This window comes from Vulpes vulpes, chromosome 5, assembly GCF_048418805.1.
Source record: "Vulpes vulpes isolate BD-2025 chromosome 5, VulVul3, whole genome shotgun sequence".
Lineage (NCBI taxonomy): Eukaryota > Metazoa > Chordata > Mammalia > Carnivora > Canidae > Vulpes > Vulpes vulpes.
The window spans coordinates 105613833-105624711 of NC_132784.1; the positions used below are offsets into that span (position 1 = coordinate 105613833).

The following is a 10879-nucleotide window of genomic DNA, read 5'->3' on the forward strand; positions in this document are numbered from 1 at the left end:
CTACTGTATTTTCTAAATGACCACAGAACAGTAGATGATTAAAGATTATTCAAGTTTTACATTCTGTAATAGCTTGTGTGAAGTTGAGGAACCAGCAGAATTAGAGAGGCAATGTCTTCAATCTTCAGATTTGGGGCAGAGGTTTGACCTCTGAGAACATATATTTAAGATGTTGTTTATCCCTGTGAATCCCATAAGAGGCCTTTGGAACCCTTGGGCTTCCCAGGATAAACTTGAGGCTTGGAGCCTAAGCTCTCAGAGGCACAGATTGACTTCTACTTGGGTGGATGAGAAAGTAAGCAAGGAGCTCTCTCCCCTGAATTTCTTTGGTCCAAGAACAACAGTTGGACTGCTTGAGCTAACGCTTTTATGAGAAATTATCTTCTTATGATTGAAGCCTCCTCGCTGAGGTTTATGCCTCTCACATTGTCTGAAAAAAAAAAAAATGTCCCCTCCTTCAGCAGCACTGTTTTTCAACTCTTAAGGCTGACTTATCAGCACTATCCCAGTTTAGCTAAGGATTAACTTGGCTTGCCCAGATGTTTCTGTGATGGATCGATGTGTTGACTGATGAGAAAGGCTGCAGTCTAAGAGGCTATTGGAAGAGAGCTGACTTGCCTTGCAATGTCAGATGGTGGCAGATACTGAACCCTTTCTACAATCATGAAATTATCAGTGGTGCTCTCAGGACATCTACTCTGTTGTAACCAACTGTGAGACATTAGTAGAATACACATTAACGCAGAGGGCTGGGCCTGAAGTAATGGCCCAGCTTGTCCGGAACCCATGTCCCACGGTCTTGGGAGAAACCGTTGCTTCCCTCTTTCTTTCACTCTTTGCTACAAGAAATATTTAGTGAGTACCTATTATACGCCAGGCTCTACATGATAGACATTGCATATTCCTAGGTGAACAAAAGAAACATAGCCACTGCCATCATGACAATTACAGTCAAGTTGGTTGAAGCAGACAACAAGCAAAATAAAGAAACAGGTATAACATTACAACCCCGGGAGGTGCCTACAGGAAAAGAAGAGACTTTGAGAGGAAATGATGGAGGGAGAGATACATTTATCACTGCTGTTCTAGGACAAGAGTGTCACCTGGCTGTTGAGAAGGTGGAATGGGGAGAGATGAGGGCTTGTTCTGCTATTGGATGAAGCTAGAAGAGAGGGTACGGAGTGAATCTTATCCCCCTCTCTGGGATTGGTGTCACATTACTGTGAATCTTCCCAGTACTGCCTGGGGTTGGCTCATGGACCTGTGGCATGATCCTTCTTGATGCAAGAAATAAAAATTCCAACTAAACATATATTGGATAGTAAGAAAGTTCAACAACTAAGATACAAGATGATTCCAAGAGTGGCCCAGTGACTCAATGATGTCTTTAAGGACCCAGGAGATTGACATATTCTTGCCTCCACACAGCATGTTAGATTTTTCTATTTCAATGGTTTTTCAATATATTTTCCTAAACAAAGATAATTTCTTCTCAAGAGAAAATAAATGGTAGCTGTTAGATAAAATTCATCATTAAATAATTTACCAAAAACTTATTAGCCTTAGTTTAACTTACATCTCTTTCATGGGTTTAGTTTACAACGTTATCTTCTTAATGATCAGCAGTACATCCTACATTCATTCAAAGTACTATCTCATCTATTGTCACACAGCTCTGCTCAGTATTTCTGTCTACACAGTCTACACCAGAATGCAATGCTGTGAGGAGAACTACCACAGCCCTCATCTGCCCCTTTTAACCCTACCCCCAATGCCATATGTCACAGGGAACCCCACACACTGATACAGGGACATACTACTCCACACATCCAAAGCCCAGCCAAGGCTATATTAAGAGTGTCCTGTGGTCATGGCTGTGCTTTGAGGGGCTCATACCAGTGGGACAGTCTTCTCTTAAAAGAAGAGATGGCGAAGAGAGCCACACAGACCCTGAAAGCTTGCTGGGCCATTTGGACATGGAATTCTGGGGTCGGGTCCTGGTATATAGAGGCAAGGCCACTTTATGTCTTCAAGAAGCCCTAGCCACTCTTGCCTTTATGTTCATCCTTCCTCCATTAAAAAAAATAATAAAATAAAAATTGCATCTTACGACTATTTACACAGAGACAAATATGTCAATATTATATGGAACATATTTTCAACTTAAAAGTTCATTTTTTAATTTTTTTTCTTTCTGATTTTAAAAGAAACCAAAACATTTTTGCAGCCGCTAACAATATTATAGGCCCCAGGCGTTGCACCTACTGTGTCTGATGTATAAATTAGCCTGCCTGGTGCATAGTCTGTAAGGTATGAGGGGGTTGTGCTCCAGGGGGACACATCCACTTGGCTTAGAAATTAATTGCTTCACAGGGAGAGGCATGGCCAGAGCAGAGCTGAATCATTGGACCATATAAAGCTCAGGGCCCATGTTTGAGCTCTTCATCCTTAAGTCTATGATGTTACTGGTTTATAATAAACCATGTTCGTTCAGGTAAATAGAAAATAGAGCGTATTTATATTACTCTAAAGACCATTGAGTTAATATCTTTGCATTTGTATGACTTAAGGACCCATTTTGGTGGCTCTCCCTCCACAAGAGAACAGGTAGCCCTAAAAAATGAAATGATTTCTAGGGAGTCAAAACAACAGCTTACAGCCTCTAAATGGTAGTTTCTCTAGCTTCCATGCATCAATATTTTAAACAAGCAAAGAAACAAACACCCAAATACCTCAGGGTTTAGTTTGGGATTATGAACACTTCTGTACCCTTTTCATAATAAATTAGATGCGCAGCATTAACCAAAAAGGCCACAAGGACACTTGAGCATCTCTGGAGCCCTTGTAGTCCATTTCCTACGTCCAGTGTCTGCAGAGTAAGCTGAGCATTTGGTGACATCCACGACACTGGCTGTAGTTCGATTCTCCTTCTCTCATTCATTTGAAATGCTCAATATTTCTTCCTGGAAAGAAATTGAAATAGTCTTCCACTCGTTTCCATAGATTCCAAGCTCCTGGGCCTATCTCCTCACTGCACTTTTGGATAGGGTGTGAGCCCAAGATTTAGTAAAAGTAGGAGTATCCCAGGGCCAGGTGAGCTCGGAGCAGAAATGTATGTCCCTAACATTATTAGTTTTGGGGGCTCTCAGCTCTTTCTTCCATCTTTCCAAATTTTACCCATGACCAGACACTTAAAACCCTATTAACCTGGGAACCTCCTCTTCCTTTTCTGTCTCCAGTCCACTCCATATCTCCTAAATGGCTCTCAAACCTGCCACCTCATCTTCATTTTCAAAGCCAATAGTCCAGTTATGGCCCTCACTGTGTCTTGCCTGAACTCCTGAAATAGACCCCTTCCTGGTCTCCCTAACTGTGATCTCCTCTCTCCCTACATTTCTACATCCAGATGGCTGGGGGAGTAATTTTATCCAGAAAATTTGATTTGTGCTGTCAGGTTCCTCTTCCAAAATGAAATTTGGGAAGATATATACTTCCCCCTACTCCATTGGTATAAGTCTTTTATTCTATTGTTTTTAGAGTCTGCAACGCTTGTGAGTCGCTGCTCTCCCTGGGCCAGAAGATAATCTGATTCTTTCAATCTCAATGAGAAGAGGAAAAAAGATTGGAGTTTTCTTAGATAGAGGCCCATCAAATCAATTCATGTGCCCTTTATTCCTTATCAAACATAATGAGAAATAATACATCAATATCACCAGCTCTATGTCCAGCCCTTACCTGAAAATGTGAGACTATCATAGTTATTTCTCTAGAGCAAACACACAGAGTGGCCCAAACCTATGCTTATTCCAGCAAAATGAAGTATATTTTTTTTTGAATTCAAAAATATGGAACGCTTCACGAATTTGCGTGTCATCCTTGTGCAGGGGCCACGCTAATCTTCTCTGTATCATTCCAATTTTAGTATATGTGCTGCCGAAGCGAGCACCAAAATGAAGTATAGTATCTGACTATTTTCATTATCTTTCTTTGGGGCAGAGTTTTATGATAAAGGATGGGATTTATAATCTCCATCCATCAGAGAAGTATATAAAACTATCTTTTATTACTTTGGGACCTTGTATAAAGTACTTGTATATATTGTTTATTGCTCCTATTGGACATACAAACAACTTATAAGAAAGGCCAAAGAGAAACCTATTACTCTCATCTGCTCCGAACCAAGAAGGAAAAGTGATTACACAGCCTTACCTGATTATCATCGGGACCTACTTGGGAATTTTCCTAGGGTTTCCACACGTCAATTATAAACAGAATTCTGACTTTGCATCTAACTCTCTTCTTCCCAAACACACAAACTAAAGGATAAAATTGTTCACATCACAAAATGATTCCTCATAGCACCAAAAGATCACCAGGACCCATTAGATGGCATTTACTCAAGTGTTATTTCCAGATCATTAAATAATCTATATAGGAAGAAACTAAAGAGAGAAGTTACCTGAACCACTGTGTACTAAATACCCATCAGAAATGAAATTACAGGGTAGCCTGGGTGGCTCAGCGGTTTAGTGCCACCTTTGGCCTAGGGCGTGATCCTGGAGACCCAGGATTGAGTCCCATGTCGGGCTCGCTGCATGGAGCCTGCTTCTCCCTCTGCCTGTGTCTCTGCCTCTCTCTCCCCTCTCTCTTTCTCTCTGTCTCTCATGAATAAATAAATAAAATCTTTAAGAAAAAACAGAAATGAAATTACAATGATAAATGAACATTAGTATGTCAGCACTTATTATTTAGAGTTTAGATTTGGCAACTTTTATTTCTTAGAGAGAGAGCTAAGCACCAGTAACCCTATTAAGATTTCTTTCATGTGGGCCCAGGGTGGCTCGGTTGGTTAAGTGTTTGACTTTAGATCAAGTCAGGATCTCAGGGTTCTGGGATAGAGTCCCATGCCAGGCTCCAAGCCCAGTGAACTGTCTGCTTGTCCCTCTCTCCTTGTCCCTTCTCTCTCTCATTAATAAATAAATAAATAAATAAATAAATAAATAAATAAATAAAATCTTTTTTAAAAAGAAGATTTCTTTCACGTAATTTTGCCTACCTAATATGTAAGGCGGTGAATCTTGCACTTTCCTCTGACTTTATTTCTCTTAACTCCCAGATTCCCTCAAACTCTGTTTCACCTTCAAACTCATTTCTGAACTGAGGATTGTTCTGTACCTTGGTCCCACCCAGCCTCACTCCACCCTAAGGGCTCACCTGACCAACTCCTCCTCCTGAAAGACTAGACCAGACATCAACTGACCTGTGCGTACTTTTCTGGCCTTCGTCAGGCTTATTGGACTCTGCTTCCTTCATACCCCCTTTATACCTTTTACATACCTCCATCAGAGCACAAATAACATGAAGCTGTTATTAATCTCTTCTCTAGACCAAAAGTTTCTTGAGGACCAGAGCTGCCTTCCTCTTTTTACAACCAGTGTCTGGGTCCCCAACATCTCCTTGTTGCATGAATCTCTCAATTTCAAGTTCCACCTCTTCCACAAGATGTTTCCCCATCCTTGTCAGCCCAGAATGCAGCCCAGAATATTCCTTCTTCTGTTGTATTTATTTATATTCTGCTTTGTGAACTTTGTGAACAGCACTCTTCACAGAAACATGCAACACATGGTTCATGTTTTTTAAACATCATGTTAGATAGACAATGCTTAGAACAGGGTGGACATTAGTAATATTAGAAACTAATAACAGCAGCTACTTAGTAAATAGGTAACAGAACTGCTGGGATAGAAGGGATAGCAGGGTCTGGTATTGTGGACATATCTTGTTTCTGTAGCATCCTTGTTATTGAGAGAAGCATTCCTTTTGTAGCTCATGGCCTGATGATGGCTCATGTGGGGCTTACTCCATTGCCTGATTCACAAATGGGTGTATGATCCATACATAGGAGAGTACCCCACTCTAGGGCATATTGACTGGATTTGGGGAGAGCATGTGACCTAAGCTGCATCAATCAGGGTCACACCTGAAACTTTTCTGAAAGAGCTAGTCTTCATTGTCTTTTCCTCAAGATAGAAACTGCAAGGAAATGTTAACTAAAGCTACTATTGTAGCTGAATCGCCATTCACAATGGTGAAAGCCATTTGAAATACAAAAACAAGAGGCCAACATGCAAAGATAAGCACCAAGAAAGAGAAAAATAGAGCCCTAATATTATCACTTGAACTCCTAGGTTTTGCTTTGAGCCAGATTTGCTCCTGGATTTTCCATCACATGAGCCAAAAATATCACCCTTTCATTTAAATTAAGTTGGCTTTCTGTCACATGTGGTTTTCTTTATAAATGTCATCAAGGGAAAGGTAAAAGGAAGCTTGGGTTAAGGAAAGTAGACCTTCTTTTGGAATCTGTTTTTATCACTTTCTAGATTTTTGATCTTTGATTATTATAAAAGGTTCTCAGTTGCAGGCAAGGAAATTCAATTCTAGGTGGTTGAGTTAAAACAGGAGTTTATTAAAAGGATGCTAGAATAGAAGAGAAAGAGGTAAAATTATCTCTATCCACAGATGATACGATTTTGGAAATGCCAAGATAATAAAGAGAAAAGCCACAACAAACAATAAGAGAATTTAATTTTCAAAAGCAGTTTATAAAATCAACATCTCCTAATGAAATAATGGATCTAAATAATGCTCATCAATCACTGTTGACCTGACCAAGAGAGACAACCAGATATTATATGACTTAATAGAGGTTCACAGTGCCACCTACAAAGTAGACTTGACAAATAAACAAAAATGAATCTGATGGAGCTTCTAGAGCTAACTGATATCAATTTACAGAAAATGCATGGGACAGAGGGCATGATACATGATACCACAAGGATCCAATTAGTAAATCTTAACTGTGGGAAATGCTACAGGCAAACAACTTGGCTTCCCCAACTGCAAATTTAAAAAAGAAAAGAGCAGGAGGGAGATTGAATTTACAGATTAGAAGGCATTGTTTTGGTCCTGATTTGAAGGTGTTCTTTAATGTTTAAAAAATATAGGATAATTGGAGAAATTTGAATTTGATATTAAGCTGCTATTATTAAACAGGATAATATACTTCAGCAATTTTTAAAAGAATATTAATACTTTGGAAATAAAGATTTAAAATGTTCTGGAGGAAATAAGAGATTTGCTTGAAATAATCCAGGCGAGGGGGAACATGAGTAGGGGTGGAAATGAAGCAAACTTGTCCATGGGCTGATAACCATTTAAGAAGATAACTGATATATGGCTGCTTATTATACTCTTCTCTGTACTTCTACATATGTTAAGTCATCTCTAAAAATCTTTTTTGAAAAAGATATTAGATAGCTAAGAAAAATTATTAGAAAGGACAGAGAATGAAGGCACAAGATCCAACTTCTAGGAACAAGCCAGAATCAAGTCTCAGAAAAATGTTAGTAAGGAGTTCCCTGCAGCCACCACCAAGCACTGATTTTCTGTTCTGACTCTTCGAGCCACTGAGAGAGAAAAAGAGACAGAGTCAGAGAGGCACAGAGAGAGAGAGAGGAGTCACTGCCCTAGAGGAAGAGCGCACTTCCCCTCCTTCTTGTTCAGGAGCTTCTGAGAGAAAGCCTGGAGCAGATACCTCTGGTTATTGGAACTTTGGGCTTTGTTTCCAAGGAGGCTGGGAAAATGGGTAAAGTGAGCCCCTAGATAGCAAAGGGGATTCACCTCCCCTTTACATTACAAAGAATTAGACTGTAAGCAGTTCCCAAAATAATGGAAAGAAATTCAGACACTGGACACAAAAATAAACAATGTTCACCTCATCAGGCAAACAACAAGCCCCCTGAGTTTCATCCTCCTCCATCTGTAGGATCTTTGAACCACTCCAGTGAAGACCTACTGCCCAAAACTGCTGTGAGGACCCAAAGGGATAATGAGTCTTTGAAACAAAGGTCACAAAAGTCACTGGGAAATCCTTCCCTCCTCCTTCTCTTCCCTCTCCCTCCCTTCTTCCTCCCTACCTTCTCTCCCTTCCTTCTTCCTCCCTCCCTCCCGCTCTCCCTCCCTTCCTCCTTTCCTTCCTTCCTTCCTTCCTTCCTTCCTTCCTTCCTTCCTTCCTCCCTCCCTCCTTCCTTCCTTCCTCCCTCCTTCCTTCTTTCCTTCCTTCCTTCCTCCCTCCCTTCCTTCCTTCTTTCCTTCCTTCCTCCCTCCCTTCCTTCCTTCCTTTTCTTCCTTCCTCCCTCCCTTGACCTTCTCTTCTTTCTTTTCTTCCTTCATCCCCCTCTCTTCCTTCCTTTCTTTCTCTCCTTGCCTCCCTTCCTCCCTCCTTCCTTCTTCCTTTCCTCCCTCCCTTCTTTCCTTTCTTCCTTCCTCCCTCCCCCTTCCTTCTCTCCCTTCACTTCCTTCCTTCCTCCCTCTCTTCTTTCCTTCCTTCATCCCTCCCTCTTCCTTCCTTCCTTTCTCTCTCTACCTCCCTTCATTCCTTCTTTCCCTCCTTCCTCCCTTCTTTCCCTCCCTCCCTTCCTTCTTCCTTGTCTTGCTTCAGTTGCTACCTTCTTATTTCTTCAGGACTGAGGAGTACAAAGTAAGTAATTTTTAAAAATTGAAGTGAATTGATGGAATCCATACTTTCATAGTGGAAAAAAAATGTTCCCTTTCCACTTGGCTCTTCTTGTACACCTGGCTTCACAGGAAAAGAAATTAGCATCTAGAAATGCACCTCTGTGTCAGCCATGGGGGAGATATTAGAGCATTCCCACATGTACCAAATCATCAACCTTTGATCAGCATGCTGGGAATGTTCATTGTCCAATAAAGCTTTGGGCAGACTCTTTGATTCACTAAAGCCAATGCTCCTCCTAATGAAAATGCTCCCCAAAAGAACACAGCCCTGCCTTTCCAGCAGTCTCCTCAATCAGGTTCAGTCTTCGTATGCTGTGGGCTGGGTTGACTCAGCATTGGTTAGCTGACTTTTAATTCTCTTCTTCCTGCCTGTCCATTCATACCGGGGACTGGGGGGAAGGACCTCTGTGTCATCAAGGTAACCACGGCTGGGTGGCTCTCTCCCATTGCCAGTCAGCATGGTCATTTTGGAAGGGGGCTGGAATATCTGACCTCATGACTATAGGAAAGTTTAGTGATTAATGATGATTTTTATCTTTGGACTTCAAAGATTGACTCATGCAGAGAATGAGCAATCTATAGGTCAGATATCTTACCTCCTCGTCATTTTCTTCCTTCAGTCAGGAATTAGAGAACTAAATACTGACCAGCTGTAAAAGATGTCTCTCCTGTCAGCAGAAAAACCTGCTTAATGGGCCCCTAAGAGGAATTGTTTTAAATAATGCTATGTGATTTTTCCCAAGAGTTTGTGCTGAAAAATGAACAACTGGAAAATTTAACACCTAACTGATCTAGACTTTATGCAAAAAGCAAGCCTCCTCTCTTATTTTTCCCTTCTGTGGTTCAGGTGTTTTGCAGCCACTTTAAAACATGTAACTCCCTTTTATTTAATAATTGGACAAATATTTATTGAGGGTTTTCTATGTGTAAGAAACTGTACAGAGCCATGAGGTTATAAGGATAAAAAGACACGGAACCAGCATTCAATAATGTAAATATCATTAATAATCTCTACTATATTTATTAGTCCTTACTTTTCACAGGGCTAGTAAACAGGTCCTAAGTCATTTTTAATATTTCTTATAATTCAATGAAACGGACCTAACTTTTTTCAAAATCAATTTACCACTTGGTAAATTTACCGATTTACCATTAGTTCATCCTATCTTCTGGGAGACCATGAATTTAAGATGCTTAGTCTGTAAGCTCAAGAAGTGGGAGAACCCGCTCCCTCCCAGACACTTCCTACAATTAGCACAATGAATTTAAAACAGCATTTTTGCCTTCACATCCAGAAACCTGTTTCGCCTTGACCTAGGTTCCTGGATGTGCATGGGTGGAAGGAGCTGGGACTACATGCTTGACTTGAAGTTTGGAAATGTCAATCATCCTCCAACCATCAAAAATATTCACCTCATTCCCTCCTTCCACAATCATCTAAGTGGCCCTCTCGAATTGACCCCCACACCTGTTCATCATATAAAGAATAAAATAAAAGCAAATGCTGTTTAAAATCCTTCTTCTTCAACAAGGTCTTCTGTTTTGAAATTGTAAAATGGTCCCGGGTCTATTCTCTCACCAGCTGTGGTCTTTTATCTCCTCAAGAGAATAACTGACATCACACAAGGCAAAGCCATTGTGCTTATAGATGCCATAAATATCTCCCCTAAATCCTACATGATAAATTTCCCTCTGATTAGTAAAGCAGATACTGTAATGTGCAAGGGGGAGGGAAGAGGCTTTGATGATGCTAAACTAAGCCTCTGGAGATATCCCATCCCTCCCTCCTGAATTTCTCTGTACAACAACTGGAGTCCCAAAAATGATAGAAAGTACAGTCTGGATTACCCACTCCCATTGCTTGCTTCCTTTAAAAAAAAAACTGATTTTCAATTATGGACAAAGTAAAACTTACTTATACAAAATCCAATGCAAGTTGAATTAGTAAAAAGTACAAACCACAATATGCTTTTTAGACCACAGCCTATAAAGGAGGAAAAAATCCTTTGACTGAAAAGTAAAACAAGGGCTTTCAGTTTTGTACATGAAATTGAAGTTACTTTATCCGTGACTCATGATCTACTTTATTTTTGATTCACAGGAAGACCTGTCCCTATACTGTGATTTTTAAAAAATAAAATAAAATAACAAGTTTCTATTTATAACGATTAGTTGATCTTTCCACAAAATTAGGTTGCTGGAAGGATTGAGAAGAGAGAGAATATTCCTGGATCAGATGGAACTGGTGAATGTGGAAATCCAAGGATTTGAGAAAGCATTGTCAATTCTTATAGTCTGGACA

The 10879-nt window shown here is 40.3% G+C and overlaps 1 non-coding gene across 1 annotated transcript; it reads right to left on the reverse strand.

Moving 5' to 3' along the window:
• Window positions 1-3839: 3839 nt before the first annotated feature.
• On the reverse strand, window positions 3840-3946 carry LOC112914612 (U6 spliceosomal RNA). Its single transcript, XR_003233888.1, has one exon. It is a non-coding gene; the product is annotated as a U6 spliceosomal RNA (small nuclear RNA).
• Between the last annotated feature and the right edge of the window lie 6933 nt (window positions 3947-10879).